At 42.0% G+C, this 16,971-nt stretch overlaps 1 long non-coding RNA gene across 1 annotated transcript; it reads right to left on the bottom strand.

Annotated features, from left to right (window-relative positions):
- Window positions 1-5,106: 5,106 nt before the first annotated feature.
- LOC122025238 lies at window positions 5,107-6,422 on the bottom strand. Its single transcript, XR_006123633.1, has 3 exons — window positions 5,691-6,422; window positions 5,530-5,609; window positions 5,107-5,170 (listed from the first exon to the last, which is right to left on the bottom strand). It is a non-coding gene; the product is annotated as an uncharacterized LOC122025238 (long non-coding RNA).
- Between the last annotated feature and the right edge of the window lie 10,549 nt (window positions 6,423-16,971).

Here is a 16,971-nt window from a genome sequence, read left to right as displayed (position 1 = left end):
CCATGTAGAGTACGAATCCATCCTCTCTAGAGGGCAAAATCAAAACTAGTGCTGACACTAATCTCCGCTTTAGCTCCTAGAAGCTGGTATCGTAGGCTTCTGACCACGTGAACTTCATGCCTTTCCTGGTCAGGTGTGTCAGCGGCATAGCAATGCGGGAGAAACCCTCAATGAACCATCTGTAATATCCGACCAATCCCAAGAAACTACGAATCTTCTGAACTGATTTCGGCTGCTCCCAGCTGGTGATAGCCTCGATCTTCTAAGGATCTACCAAAATACCTCAGCTAGAAACCACGTGTCCCAGAAAATCGACTGAGGATAGCCAAAAAGCACACTTGCTGAACTTTGCATATAGATGATGTCGTCAAAGAGTCTTTAAGACTATGCGAAGATGTTGTGCATGTTCCTCCTCGGAACGTGAGCAGATCAAAATGTCATCAATAAAGATGATAACGAACTGATCTAGATACTCCAAGAAGATGTGGTTCATCAAATCCATAAATACCGCTGGAGCATTGGTAAGCCCAAATGACATTACCTAAAACTCATAATGTCCGTATCTGGTGCGGAATGTTGTCTTCTGAACATTAGAATCTTTGACTCTTAGCTGATGATATCTGAACTGCAGATCGATCTTAGAATACATTGATGTACCTCTGAGCTGATCAAACAAATTCTCGATCTGTGACAAGGGGCACTTATTTCTGACGGACACTGCATTCAACTGCCTGTAATCGATGCACAACCACAGAGTACCATCTCTTTTCTTGACGAACAATACCGGAGAACCCCACGGAGATACACTAGGGAGAATAAATCCTCTATCCAATAACTCATGGAGTTGGACCTTTAGCTCGTCCAACTCTTTCAGTGTCATACGGTAAGGAGTTTTTGATGCCGGCATGGTCCCCGAAATTAGTTCAATAGCAAACTCCATTTACCTTCGAGGAGGCAAGCCTGGTAGCTCATCTGGAAATACATCCGGATACTCTGAGACCACTGGAATGTCTGAGAGCTGAGAACTACTGCTATCGTCAGCATTAATCAACGACAATAGAAATCCTTGACAACCATGTGATAGCAGCTTCTGAGCCTGAATCGTAGAAATGGTCGATATACTATCGTCCTTGATGCTAGTGAAATCCCACGAGGGTTGGTTCAGAGGTCGGAATGTGACCACCCTCATCTGGCAATCGACCGTGACATGATATGCTGACAGCCAATTTATGCTGAGGATAATGTTGAACTCGACCATTTCCAGTACTAATAAATCTACAGTGAGTATAATGTTGTCGAAGTCTAATGGGCATCCTCTGACCTCCTGAGTGACACCCAATGTATCATCGGACGGTAGGGAGACAGTCAGTCACTGTGATCTAAGAGTAGGTAGTCTACCAATCTTCCTCATAAATACACGAGAAATAAAGGAATGCGAACTAGCAGTATCAATTAGCATATCAGCTGACATGCATAAAGTAAAATCACACTGCAAAAGACGGATCCGTAAGCTCGCTACGCATCCTCTCTAGTAACCACGTGAATTCGTCCAGTCTCTAGCGGGGGTGGAGGTGGTAGCACTGCTAGAAACTACTGCATCTAAGCCTGAGCCTGCCACTGAGGCAGTGTCGGATACTGAGCTAGAGATGGATTTGAGGGCTGCGACTGATACTGAACCGGTGGCTGGAGTTGCGACTGGTACTGAACTAGTGACTGAGGCCTGCACTAATCGCTGAGGCTACGACTGGTACTGAACCAGTGGTTAGGGCAGCAGTTGATACTACACTAGTGGCTGAGGCTGTGACTGATACTGCCCCTGCGTCAGATATTGAGGTCTCGAAATAGAACTCTGTGATGCCATATGAGCACTAGAGTGCTCCTGTCCGCGCATGCCATATGCAGCTACTGTAGGGCGGGTTATCCTCTACTAGCGATGTGAAGATTGGGCTTTCTGCCCCCCTCGCTGAGTCCTTGTCTGACTGAACTATCCTCCCTTAATAGAAACCTCGGAAGCCACATGTTGAGCCTTCAGCGAACAATCTCGGCTCATGTGCCCAGGCAATTTGCAATAATAGCAAACTGACTATCCCAGGGAGTAGGCTGATGTGATGTGATCTCTGGACCCACATCGGGTGTAGTGCATGTCACTGGCAGACTGTTTCCGATTTTCCTGAGAAGATTGGAAACATCCAGATGAAGTCCGCCCTGATTTCTGAGGCCGACCAAATGCCCTAGAAGTATCCTGACCAGGCTGACTGCGACCACTCTGCTGTTGTTCGATAGCCTGTGGCTGCTGGGTCTATCCTGAAGTTCGATCTGTTTACTTCCTTTTCTTGTTCGCATTAGATCTCTGCTGAGCTGACTCAATCATAAGGGCTCTATCCAATGCCTCTATGTAAGATGAATTATCAAAACCTACAATCTTTACTTGGAGATGTCCATCCAGTCCCTGGACAAACTGGAGCATACGGGACCTATCCTCAGCAACAAACTCTGGACAAAACCTGGCTAACCAATTAAATTCAGCATTGTATTCCATCACTATACGGTTGTTCCACCGAAAACTCAGAAAATCCTGACGGCGCATCATCTGATAAGACCGTGGAAAATACTGACTCTCAAAGGCCTCCCTAAATCTTACCCAGGTGATGTGCTACTCGCCTATGATTGATCGCTGTGTGTCCCACCAGATATCAACCTCGTCTTATAAATGGAAAGCAGCCAGCTCTGCATTCTCCCACTCGGAGCAAGCCATAGAAGAAAGTCTGCTCCATCATCTCTATCCAAGACTGAGCCACACTTGGGTCAGTCTCCTCGTGGAATAGCATGAATCAGCTTTTAACCGACTCTACCAAAGCTGGGATCCGAGCTTGTGCCGCAATCATATCACTAGGGTGAGAAAGGTTCGCCGTAGGAACTGGCAAAACCACCAGAGCTGATACTATGGATGGTATTGCTAGATAGGTGGGGGAAGGTACCCTTGGTGCTGCATAAGTCGGGGGCAGATACCGCTAGTGGCTGTGTAGGGTCAATATAGGTAGGAGTGACTAGTGGTACGGTAGGTGATGGTACCGGATAAGGAGTAACTGGTACTACTGGTGCGGGTGTCAAGTATGTAGTAGTAGGTACCGGCGGCGGTGATGCTGTGTACTCCGTAGGCGTGGCTGGAGGAGGTGCCGGGTACGCAGCAACAGGCACTGCTGGTGGAGGGGCCGAGTGTGTCGCAGGTGGTATAGTGAATACTGTAGGGGTGGGTCCGATAGGTACGATCGAGGTGGGTACCTTTGGAGAAGGACTAGTCGAAATCTGAGAGGCCAACGCGCCTGCAGTACCATGAGGAGTCTGTCCCTGACCGATAGACTCGATCCTAGCAGACCTTTCTGGCGACTTCGTCGTCAGAGATTCCAATGCTCTCTTGCGTGGCCGTCCTACACCACGTCTCGGCACGGGAACACGTGTATATCACTTCATATCTGTTAAATTATTACCCAAGTATTAATACGGGTACCAAAATTATAAAACTTTATCATTTTACCTATTTGCTATATAGAAATGTTCCGTCGCCGCCAAGTCCCCAAATATGACCTCGTCAAAGAATACCTTAAAATTCTGAAACATGAAAACCGACGAAAATCCATACGAATCCAAAAAATACCCAGATGAACTCGCAAAACCTTGCTCTGATACCAAATAAATTGTCACGCCTCCAGAGGAGTCCATGCCGACGAAAATCTGGTAACATCTCCCCTGTACCGATGATAATATGAAATCTCGAATACATAGCCCTCAAGGCCTCTCAATCCTCAGCTAATATAGCCGGAACAATACAATAAAGAAAATACACATTCCAAGTAGTTTATAGTAGTACAACCTCTGGTTCACTATACATCAAATCACAACCACGCAGTTTATAATAGTACAACCTCTAGTTGACTATACATCAAATCACAACCACGTAATTTTATAAAGATAGCCTCTGGCTGACAACATAAAACAAAAGGAACACAATGATTTTTAAAACATCGCAAATATACATAATACCTACTCTACTACAACGAGGAAAAACCAACCCACTTAGAAAACCTTTGCAACGAAAAATGAGGGTAGCATACCCAAAACTCGATAATAAAATCCATGAACGCAAGAACTACACATTACGAGTATGTAGATCACATGGCAAGGAAACAAAAGATCAAACATAGAAATCGTCGTGACATGGAGAGGGGACTGACAGCTAGAACCTCCTGACGGCTTCAACCTGAAATAGGAATAAATCAATGGAGTGAGTTTAATGAACTCAGCGGGTGTCGAGCAGACATGCATAGTAAAATATAACCATCAGTAATAGTCATACAGTACAGTCTCCTGAACATTTATAGGTAATGCAAGATTGGACAACAGAAGAAAACTGTACTTACCAAAACCTCCTATCCTGACATAAGGGTATGAACCATACAAACAGATGCAGGATCGTTAGGCCAAATACATAATGTCTCCTGTATGCATGTCAACCATATGCAGTATCCAAAATGCAGCATCCAAAATACAACAATCACACATAAATAAATGTAATACATGCATATGGTGCAAATGACATGGTCACCCCTGACGCAGTCAGCCACCGTCATCGCGATGATGAGGTCGAGTGGGTAGGGCTATGATGATGTGTGTGCAGATCATGTAATTGGCGATGTGATCAACTACAAAGGAGCCAACAATCACTTAACATACAATCATGCAAGATGGTGCATAACACTAAAGCATGTAACATCCAACAATATGCGCCTCCATCTAATATATACCCAAAAGAACAATGAATCCATAACAATAAACTAGGTATCATAATGTCTAGGTACACATGCCAGGTATAACTAGTAGCTAGTCCTATACCCAGTAATACGTTGTATGTCACTACTTCTATGAACATAAGTATATAAGGCAAGAATCAAGATGATATAGGCCTAAACTCATATCAGATAAAATAAAGGCATACCTCAGGTATCAAGTAGTGACATACCAAGGTAGATATAAATATAACAATTACTACAAGCTATAACATACTATGCATATCATAATGACAATATCAAAGAAGATAAGTCAGAGGTACCCGCCTTTATCTGTCTATCGTGCTAACAATCCCACGTCGAAACGCTCGTTTTGAATCAACATCCTGCAAATCATATGATGTACAGTTTAGCTAATCACATATACGACAACTAGCTAAACCCAAAACCCAATCCTAATTCAATTAGGTAATCTCATTTAATTCCACCTAACAATCCAAATCCAATTAGATAATAAGTTCATTCTTAAACCACCGATCATTTCCTTAATTCTCACAAATCCATCATTAATCAAACCCCTTATAAATCCTTCTAAATCAATTAATCAATAATTATCCAAGCAACAACAAATTACAAAATCTCTAGCATAATATGATACAAATCCATACCCAATAGATTAAACAATACTAACAATTTCACCATCAATTTGTATTTAAATCTATACATGAAACAACTCAATACTCACCTAACTCCAATCACACAGCTGTTGACCCTTGCCAGAGAAACTCCACTGCCGACAGTTGTGGCTAAAACCAAGCAAAACTGCTGTCCTCCAAAACAAATATCCTAAATAAGCCCCATGTAAAGATCCAATACCCAAATCTTATGCTAAGGTTAACTAGTTACCTCTAAGATAGCAGCAAGGCAGCAGAGCACCCTCTTGTGATCAGTGGAGAGGGAGCTCAGTAGGATGAGGGAGTGCAGTGACGGTTGATGGCCACTTGGAATGTCAGCTACAGCTACGATCTAGTGTCGATGTCTGCGATTCAACTTCAACAAAGGAAGATGGTGTGATGGTGGACAAAAATGCTAGGGATCTACCACCGACAAGCCCTCGGGTGGCACCATCCATTGCTCTGATTTGGTCCTAAACCAGAGGAAAGGTAGCTCTAACCTTTCTTTGCGTTGTTTCCCCTTTTCGGCACTGGTGGCACCTAGCGATCGGTCGATAATGGATCAAGAGCTAGGGCACGGGGTCGGTGTTGCTTAGCGTAAGGAGATTAGGAGAGGGCTGCCCTCCGCTCCTTTTGTGGTAACGTTTAATCCTTCCGAGGAGCCAATGGTAGTGTGCACCGGCGATAAAGAAGGGAGGAGGGAGAGAGGGATCAATGACGGTGGAGAACTAGGGCACGCAGACGGTGAATCGGGGATGAAGAGATGGTCGACCAGCCCTAGATATATCCGCTGCTGACCCTATTACCGTTGGCGACTGACTGGTGGTGGCTCTGGTGAAGGGCGAGATAGAGCTGTGTCGGCGATGAAGAGGGATCGAATGGAGCAGGTTCGCGGAGAAGATGAGGAGAGGAGGAGATGATGTGCAGCGGTGAGAGGAGAAAAGATGGGAAGAATCGAACTTATCTCCACTTATATACTTATAAGTGTTTTGCTTAATCAAACCCTAGGTACATTCCTCAATCAACTCCCACTAAATGGTTATTCTAAACAGGCTTTTCTCAAGTCTATAAATTCATCCCCTCAAAATATATCATACGAGCTCCAAAAAATTCTCAAAAAATTCATAAAAATTTATAAAAATTCTATTAAGTTATTCATTTATTAAACCTTATTATACTATTATTATTTTGTTATGGTAGTTTACAATCTGACTGAGTGTACTAGAGAAATCTAGCTAGGTCAACGGGCCGATTGGATAGTTGGTAAGAAATCTAACTAGATCGACGGACCAACCGGGCTGCTGGCTCGAAGTCCAGCTAGATCAATGGACCCACTGGATAGCTAATATGAAGTCTAGCTAGGTTGACAGGCCGACCCGATAGCAGACACGAAGTCCAGCTAGGCCAGCGGGTTGACCGGATAGCTGACATGAAGTTCAGACTGGTCGATGGGTTGACTGGATGTCTGGCAAAAGATAAGTAAAGGTAAGTCATTGGAGGAGAGTGACTCTATGAGGGTGCGTCCCAATTGAGGGATAGTAGGCATCGATCCAGTTTAGGTCTATTTGGGATTACTAGGCTGAGACCTTGACTAGTTCCTGATCTGGGAGGACAGGAACTAATTGCTCCATTTATTATATTTGTGCTAATACTTGTCTTGTAGGGTATTTGGACTAACACATTTGCTGCAGGGCAAGAAAGCAAGCAAAGAAGTAAAGTTGCCTTTGGGTGAACAGTACCCGAGGGCGCCTTCCATAGTTATGGAAGGCGCCCTCCGTAGGATGATTTTTAGAATCAATTGCAGATAAGTGCCGGTTCACTCGGGATAGGATTTGCCTTATTAGAGGTGCCTTCCATGCTTATGGGAGGCACCCTCCAAACCCTTTATAAGGTAGTCTCGATTAGACACTTACACATTAGCTAGCGCGCACATTTGAGCCTCCGATTGCTCCCGGTTCCTACTGCGACTCTACTGCGAAGCTGCTGAGCTTGATGACTACTCCAAGGAGTTTCAATCACGCCCGACAGATAGACATCAACACAAAATGTTGTCATTTATATTATTGAAGTGTTGGTAAAATATCTTTTTGTACTTAATTACTATAAAAGGACAAGTGCAGGGTGTTGCACTTGGTCTAACTTTTCTTGTACTCGATTCTCTCTTCCGAGGATACCAGAAGAGGTTTTTAGTGGATTGCCCATTGATAGATCTGCGGGACCTGGGCCTTGGAGTAGGAGTCGCCTAAGGCTCCGAACCAAGTAAAAATCGCTTGTGTTCTTCTTGTATTTTCGTATCTTCGAACTTCTTACTTTCCGCTGCGTACTCATGTTTTTAAAACCGAAGAAAGAAGTGTTTTGAAAACCACGTGATTCACCCCCTCTCACGTGTGTCATGATCCAACAAGTGGTATCAGAGCAGGTACCACTCTGAATTGGTGCAATCTCCAATCAAGCAAAGGGGGTGTTTTTTTATTCTTTTTCTTCTTTCGATTTTGAGTTTTTTTTAAAAGAATCCAAATTGGTACAATTACCCCTTTGGATTTTTTTTTTGCAAACTAACCTAAATTGGTGTAATATTAATTCAGTCTTAATATTTTTCACTTCTCTCCCACACTACTAATCCAAGACCAATTCTTGGGACCCATTTGTCTCTTCTCTCCTTGTGTGCAGGATTCATGGCCTAGAACGAAGGATATAGCACCGTCCATCCTCCCCTATTCAACGGAGATGACTTCCCATACTAGAAAAAGTGAATGGAGGTCAATCTGAAGACAGACTTTGACCAGTTGTTCAGCATCACCAGAGGCTACAAGACTCCTGTCGACAACTTCGAAAATCCAATGGACCCTGAACAGCGAAATCCGGAGATGAAGAAGAAAGCCCAGACGGACTTCAAAGCCCTCAACACACTATAATGTGGGCTAACGAAGGAGGAGCTGAACTGAGTAGGCCCACACGAAAATGTGGGACAAGCTCATCGAACTGCACGAAGGAAACAACGATGCTAAGGTAACTAAAAGAGATCTTTATTTAAACAAGTTATTTAATATAAAAATATAGGAAGGAAAATCGGCGAGTCAACTCCACGCGAGGATTAAAGACATCCTCAACGGGCTTCACACCATCGACCACAAAATGAAGAACCGTGACCTAATAATGTATGCTTTAAACGTATTTCCTTAGAATGCATTATGGGCATTTATCGTGGATGCCTACAAAATTTTGAAGAATCTTTCAAAATTAAAGTTAAATGAACTATTTTGTGAACATGAGCTACACGAACAAACTAACGCTAGAATCAAGAAAGGTGTTGCTCTTTTTACAGGTTCCTCTAAGGAAAAGTCAAGAACCAAGCCTGAATCTGAAGGTGAGTTTGACCAAGACTCGGAAGACGAAGAACACCTGGTGAACCTGGTAAGAAAAATATTCACCAGGAGAAAGAAGAACTTCAGTAAAAATGACCTACAGAAGATCAACTCCATTATTGAACCAAAGAATGTGACCTGTTTCAGATGCAACAAGAAGGGTTACTATAAGAATGAGTGCCCAAAGCTGAAGAACGACAAAACCAAGACAACCAAAAAGAAGGCACTCAAAGCAACGTGGGACGAATCGTCTTCAAAGGAATCGGAAGCCGAAGATCAGAAGCACCGAAGCTACCTTGTGCTGATGGCCCGTAAATCAGAATCGGAGGACGAATCTGAAGATGGGTTCGAACCCGAATTAAGCCACGAGTCCGTACTCATTTCTGAAGGTTCTGATGAGGTATGCTTTAATTTAAGCAAAAAGTTTTTTAAAGACATTTCATGCTTAAATAGAAAATTAACTGAACAAGAAAATCAAAATAAGATGCTTCTTGTGAAAAACCAACACCTCAAGAAATAAATTGAAAAATCTAATCCAAATTAAGTTGTAAAACTTGAGAAGGAAAATTCAACACAAAAAATTGAAATTAATAAACTTAAAGGATGGTTAGAAAATTTCACAACTTGATCTAAAAATTTGGATCTAATATTAAATAATCAAAAAGTGGTATACAATAAATCTGGACTTGGATACAAGTCCAGCTCAACAAATAAATCATTTATGTCACTTATAACTCAAAACAAAACACAAACTAAAGCTTGAGTTCTAAAAACGTGTTTGCCCACACAAGTAGGAATTAACCAATACTATATACCCAAAGATAAAATATATTATGTAAAATCAAATAACCCAAATCAAAATTCAAAACATAAAATTAAATCAACTAAACCAAAGTCAAACCATAGAAATAATTACAAGACCAACTTAAACCCAAATTATCATCAAGTCTACTATAATTACAAAAGTAACCGACATAAATCCAAAATCAAAACTTAAAAATTCTGATCAATAATTCAGAGGGATGCTCCAAACTAATTGACGCCTCCGAAAGTAACCTACTCGGCAGGGTATAATTAGGATTAGAGTAAAAAGAGACAAAAGTTTAACTTGACCTACAGTACTGGTGAAGTTTTGGATGATAGTAGGTTAGGGAAGCTTAGTCTATGCATGTCTAAGAAGATATGACTTCGACCTAGTACATTGGCTGAGTGGAACAAACTGAAACTACCCCTTATAAATTCTAACTAGTTAAACCAAGGTTTTGTACTAAGTTCAGTGGATAGGACTATTTAGAAAACCTCGAAGGCATGGTTCACTACAACAAAAACTCTCATAGACATCGGTGGAATAACAACGGTTTTAAGCAAAAACCGATGTCTTTGAGTATTTTACACCGATTTTTCCAAAAATCGGTGTCTATGAGCGCAGATTTTCGCTCATAGACATCGGTTTTTTAGGCGATGTCTATGAGCGTCTTTTTTTCGTTAATAGACATCGATTTTAACAACGATTTTTAAAACCCGGTGTTAATGAACCAAAATAAAATATTTTAATTTTTCCACCAGCCAAAATTTACAACACTGTGAAGTTTCCTCCAAACCTAAATCTATATCGCACCCCTTCCTCCGATCATCTCTCTCAGCCTAAACCTAAACCTAAACCTAAACCTCCGACCATCTCTCTCAACCTCATCTCCCTCTTCCCCTTCCTAGATCGACGCCCCTTCCTCTCCTGATCAGGATTAAGACACAACGCCCTTGCTTCTCCGTCCAACCACACCGCATCTCCTCCACCTCCTCCCTTTGGGTGAGAAGAGGAGTCCTTCTTCGCATTTCGAGAAAGGAGAGATGATGAGTTGGTCTTAATTTCTAGGGTTTTGTTGTCGTCGGATCTTAGAGTAGTAGCGGCGGAGGGAGGCAAGATGAAGACAACCAAAGGGGAAAAGGTGATGAACCCCACTGATGCCTATCGGAAGGAGATAAGGAAGGAGATCAAACGGGTAAGAAACACGATTTGGTTCCATTTTCGCTAGTTCATTCTCGACCTCAGGGTCTCCCTTCCTTTTAGTGCCATCGGATCTAGCTTATCCTTTAAACGACATCAAAACGAGGCTGCTTCGTACAAGAAGAAGGTGAGTAAAACAAAAAGATGCATTTTTTTTGTCTTTATTTCTGCGAGATTTCGACCATCTGTAAGTTCTTGCAGCACGTGCAACTTTGGATCCAACTTCTGAGAACTGTAAGACTTTCTTATTCTTTCTCTCTATTTTTTTTTGTTTTTTGTTTTTTTATTTTTTTGGGTTCCTGAGAGATCTCGAAGCTTATTGCCACTATGAACCCTTCTCGATCTGAAACTACGAGTCATAGCAATTCTGCTACGACTATGATAAACCAGCAAGTTTACAGGTAGAAAGGTGATTGCGTTTCAACTGTTCGTGAAAATCTTGCTTGGATGTTACGTGACTAAAAGGATTAGGAAGTTTTTTTTCCCACTGAACCTTTCTTGATTTGAAACCCATGAGCTATAGCAATTTGGCTACGACTCCGATAGATGAGCATGATGCTCTATTCAAGAACCAGCAAGTTTACCGAGAGACAAAAAAATCTTATTTTGATGTTGCGTGTAGGAAAGGAAGACTGAGAGGGATTCTGTAGGAAAGGAAGACTGATAATGGGAAGATGGGATCCTAATGGAACCTCAAAAAGGTAGTTTTTTTGTCCTATGGGGAGAATAAGACTAAAACACACGACTACAAGGCCACTTCCTTGTAATTTTGCTTAAGAAACTTAGCCAAGTTAGATGACTATCATGTCCATAGTCGATGATGTATATATTAATGCTTAAGCTACTGTTGTATTTAAGATTACTTTCTTAAACTGAAAGGAAAATTGCCTCCTATTTCTATTGTGTATCATCCTGCAACTGTATTTGCTATTTTTGCTCTCTTCTCTCTTTCGGTGTTGGTTGGCTCATAAACAGTACATGGTTGTTTTTGCATATTCATAGCTTCAAGGAAGACTCGATTCAACAGCTTTTTGAGTAAGAGGCATTGGTCGGAAGCATGAGTAGCCACAGTCTGGTTGCGGTGAAAGCAAATGATTCTCCTAAAGCAGCTACGTTCTTTCCATGCTTCATCTTCAGTGGTTCAATTTCCTAAACAAAATGATCGCCATAAACTGTTGGGTAAAAGCTCGTCCATCGCCAGCACCTCCTGCGCGTCAACTGTGCTGCTAAATTCATCAGACATCCTTGACTATGTTCCTATGCCTTTGAAATCAAACCAAGAGTCTAAATCAGAAGGTACTTTATCTTGTGGATCTCAACCACAATATTTAGATAACAGTCTCACCAATTCACCTACACTTCATGCGAGTCTCATCTCTTCGTCGACCAGAGTCTCACTTATAAGCATTTAAACTTTAGATCATTATTATTGCTTGTACTTTGTGGTCTAGGTTTGGTTTGCAGGCATTGCGTTATTCTTTGAGAGGATTAACAAGGTTATCAGAATTCACATGAAAGAGACAAACCAATAGACGGGATTTACATGAAGCAAATAGGCGATGAACTGGTAATTCACTTAGTCTAGAATCTAGAAGAGTGTCTTAGTTGCTTACTTAGTTCTGATTGGTTATGAGATAATTCATGATGAAGGTGCTTGATGGCTAACACCACTTGCATTGTCAGTCATTAATGGCTAACACCACTTGCTAGTTATATTGTTTACCTCTGTAATATCGAATATGATTCGTGTAATACCCCGGTTCTGAGATTCTGGTTAAGTATGACTTAAAAGGTTAGATGGTACTATCCATATCACCAAGGTGCACCTTCCTTTTCGGAAGCCCAAACTTAAGAACTCCAAAGTTAAGCGTGCTTGGCTTGGAGAAATCTGAGGATGGGTGACCTCCTGGGAAGTTTTCCAGGGTGCGTGCGAGTGAGGACAAAGCACGTTGAAAGGACCTCCGGTGGTTTGTGGAGCTAGTTGTCAACCCGATGGGCAATTCTGGTGGCGTTCCTGGTTCGGTCCGGGTGGGGCCCGCCCGGGTCGGGGCGTTACAGATGGTATCAGAGCGGGTACGAAGCCTGCTATGTTTTTGTTTTAGATTTTTGAGATTTATCTGATATCAATTTTTGGGTATCAGAGCAGGTACGATGCCTGTTATTCGTGTTTTTGGATTTCGTGATTCGATTTTCTTGATGTGACTTTTCGGGTTTTGGGACCAGGCAGCAGCAGGACATCTCCAGGCTATAGGAGGTATGTTTGCATATTGTTATCATATATTTCTGTTGGTATGTGTATTGTTGTCCATGTTAGTTATGACATGTGTTAGTATTCTTTGGTTAGTCCATGCCTATTTGTTTGTAGCATGCATTGCATGTGTTGGGTCAATCACTGATCACGATTGACCTAATGGAGATTAAGGATTTACAGTCTCAAGGGATTCTTCATATCATACTACCAGTTGTGTTAGTTGTTGATACTATTAGTTGGTAGAGATTTAGAGTCACATATCAGTGTCTATTATTATTAGCTGGATAGTGGATGATATCTGTATACATATGTTGACTCAGTTTGTATTACTCTGGTTGGTTAGATCGATTTAGGATTGATTTACCTGATCGACTTGTGCTGTGGTGGTTTGACTTACCTTAGTTGGTTTTGTACGCCTGTTAGTTCGATCAGTAGAGTACTTATTTGGATTCTTTCAGTTCTGTCTGTAGAGGATTGATTTACCCAGGTTGACTTTGGTGATTGGGTATCGATTTACCTTAGTTAGTTTCATCAGTGGATGATTGATTTACTCTTGTTGGATCAGATAGTGTTGATCGATTTATTTTGTTGGTCCGACCAGTAGGGGACTGACTTACTCTATTTCTAGAGATTCTGATCTTTGGGGTTACTTGTGCTTGGTTAGATATTTGGGAGATACATTTGAGTACATGACTTGTACCACCGTGGAAAAGACTGAGTTGGCCGTATACCATTGTCGGCTTGGTCAGCCCGTAGAGGATTGTCGTATCCTATTTCATGGGGACTTTGACCATGGACTGTATGTACCTGATAGGATGACTTAGAAGGTACATTCGGATAGGATACCTCCACTGATGTGGGAAAAGTGTAAGGCTACATGCTTAACACTTATGAGATACAATCGTTACTAGTTTGTATGAGTTGGAGAGTACATTCAGATATATGATTTGTACTGACATGAGAGAGCGGAAGTTAGCTGCTTAACCTTTACGTGACCCGGTACCACGTGAAGGGAGAAGCAGGGAATGCTTCTTGGAGATCTGGTCATCACTTAGTGATTTCCTTGAGATGTTCGGAGAGAGAGTAGTTCTCTACTTCTTTCGTCAGCATGATGGATTTTAAGGCGATGACTAGTAGACTCGTCTAACGTTGCTCCATGGGAGATCCTGACTCATAGAGCTTCGGATGTAGTTAGATATCTTTGATGTACCTAGTGATCTACGACCTGTAATGATACGGAGGTAGTGGTATTAGTTGAGTAATACTTAGAAGTTCCGATCATAACTAGGTATGATTTCAGATGATGATCTTTAAGGGGTAGAGCGTCGATTGACGGATATTTTGATCAGCTATTTGGTTATAGCATTCCTCTATCTTTGTGTTCATTACTCGATACTGGAGGTTGCTGAACCTCAAGGTGGAGCAATCACAGTATGATGGGGGTACAAGACAATGGTTAGACGACTCAGCTAACATTGTCTTTATCAGGTGGTTCAAGACCTCAACCACGTGATCATTTTACTAGATCTTGTGGTCTATATCTCATATTAGAGGGTTGACCTTTTATCAGCATTTGTCAAGGGACATATATAGGATGATTATGAGGGTGGTGGAGATACTCTCTTGATGGGTAGACTTTTAGTTAGGAGATTGTGTGACCCTTTGACTTTGGATTGACATTCCTTTACTGTATATATTTGATTATCAGAAAGGATGAGATGATGAGATTTGACAGACTTTATGGATACAGTTAGTTGGTTGACAGTAGGTGTTGAGGGTTGGATGCTTTCATTTTTCTCTATCTTTGCTTAGGAGACTATCTGGTATGATTGATTGATGTTGAGGATGATTGGAGATTGGTGGATATTGGGAGATTAGGTGTGGTGATAGGTTGCCTTTTGATGATCTATTGGTGGATATTTGGTTTGATGGTCTACTATTTGGTGTGTGAGGTTGATAGAGACATGAGGAGTAGTACTTGTGTGATATTTATGGATTTAGTGATTTGTAGTTGGTGATTAGATTACAGACTTGTTGCCGATGATCTTATGGTGGAGTAAGCTCGTGGTACGTACATTATGAGTCCTTGGTGTTACCATTTAGGCATACCGTGCCTAGATGTTTACATGGACTCAGTGTACTTGGTATTTTTAGGGTTTGGATCAGTTTTCATTATCTTTATTGGCGAGGTTGTGATCTACTCCCGATCCGAGGTGGATCATGTACACTAGCTTCGCATAGTTCTAGAGATGTTTCGACGGGAACATCTATATGTGAAGTTAGTAGTACGTATTGTGATTGTCTTCTGCGAGATTTCTAGGACATGTTGTCTTTAGTAGAAGGATATCGGTGGATCCATAGGAGATAGAGGCTGTTATCAGTTGGAAGTAGTCGTAGTCTATACAGGAGACTCGCAGTTCCTTGATCTGTCTAGATATTAGCGGAGATTATGTGTGTTTCCGAGTCACTTCTTATCCGGGAGGAGTTACTGCAGGAAACACATTGATCGAGATTTGTGATACATTCGGTTGATACCTGATGTATGGAGACTTGGAGCATTCTCTTTGGTGGAACGACATGAAGAAAGACATATCGCGGATTTTGTAGTTTGATGTCTAGTGTGTCAGCAAGTGGAGGCTGAACATCGGATATCAGTAGGATTGTTTCAGTAGACTTGTATTTTGGAGTGGAGTTGGGAGTATGTTATGACGGAGTTTGTTGTGGGATTACCCAAGACTCGGAGAGGATATAATGGTTTGGGTAATCATTGTTGGGCGATGACTTGCTCCCTAGCTATCGATTTGTAGGACAGATTCTTTTGGATTGAGTAGCAGGATTATACTCTAGAGGGATTTCCAGACTGTTGATGTATCTCTGAGTATTGTTTTGGATGGAGATCAGTGATTTCATGTCATGGTTTTGATTGTAGTTACAGCAGACTTTGGATTAGGAGTTTCACTTTAGAATAGATTTTCATCTCAGACTGATGGATAGTTTGAGTATCCTATACAGATGTTGGAGGATTTGACGAGAGTGGATTTTGGATTTCAGAGGTAGTTGATTTTTCCATAGTTGGGTAGATTGCAGAGTGGGTGTAGCAAAAGTAGGGTGAGCTCATAACCCACAGAGTCATTCTTTACGGTTGGAGAGTTATTCATATTACTTGGATGAGTGGTATATGAGTATATTGATTGGTGGTTACCTTGGATGAGGATCCCTGAGTTGACCAGTAAATTTGGGGACCAAATTTTTATTAGTGAGGGAGAATGTAAGATATCGTAAAATTAAATAATAAATGTTATTGGACGAAAAATCATATTGGATTTTTCTGGAATTTTTAGAAATTTTCTGAGAATTTATCGGAGCTCGTATGACGAGTTTTGAGGGGATGAATAGACGGGTTCGGATAAAGCCTATTTGGGATATCCCGTTTAAGTGAGGAAAGGTTATAATTATAAAGTTTTCCTCCTCACTCGGACCCGTTAACCCGTTTCCTTCTCTCGATTTGTTTTCCCTCTCTCGCGCTCACCCGACCCGATGCTTCCTCCCTCTCTGCCTCTCTCGCGCGCGGAGGACTCGACACCGACGGAGCAGTGCTGTTCTCCGGCGATCTTGTCTTTGTCGCGTCACCGAGGGGAAACGGCGCCAGATCTCAACGACTCCGACCATCTACGACGGAGCGATCCTCTCTTAGGCGGTGCTTGCGCGCGCGGTAGCGATTCGGCGGAGCTAGGGCACGGTGAGGTCCCGCCCAATTGAGTCCCTTTTCGCTTCTCCTCTTCGATCTACTCACTGGAGGGTGAACTGGATCATCACCAGTTGGAAAGGATCGCGCGACACCATTGGAGGCGATCGATTTAGGTAAGGTTTTGTCGGACAAATCTTATGGATT

The sequence above is a fragment of the Zingiber officinale genome, chromosome 1A, assembly GCF_018446385.1.
Source record: "Zingiber officinale cultivar Zhangliang chromosome 1A, Zo_v1.1, whole genome shotgun sequence".
NCBI classification, from domain to species: Eukaryota; Viridiplantae; Streptophyta; class Magnoliopsida; order Zingiberales; family Zingiberaceae; genus Zingiber; species Zingiber officinale.
Note: the sequence above shows the minus strand (reverse complement) of the source record. Positions and strands in the feature narration are given on the sequence as shown.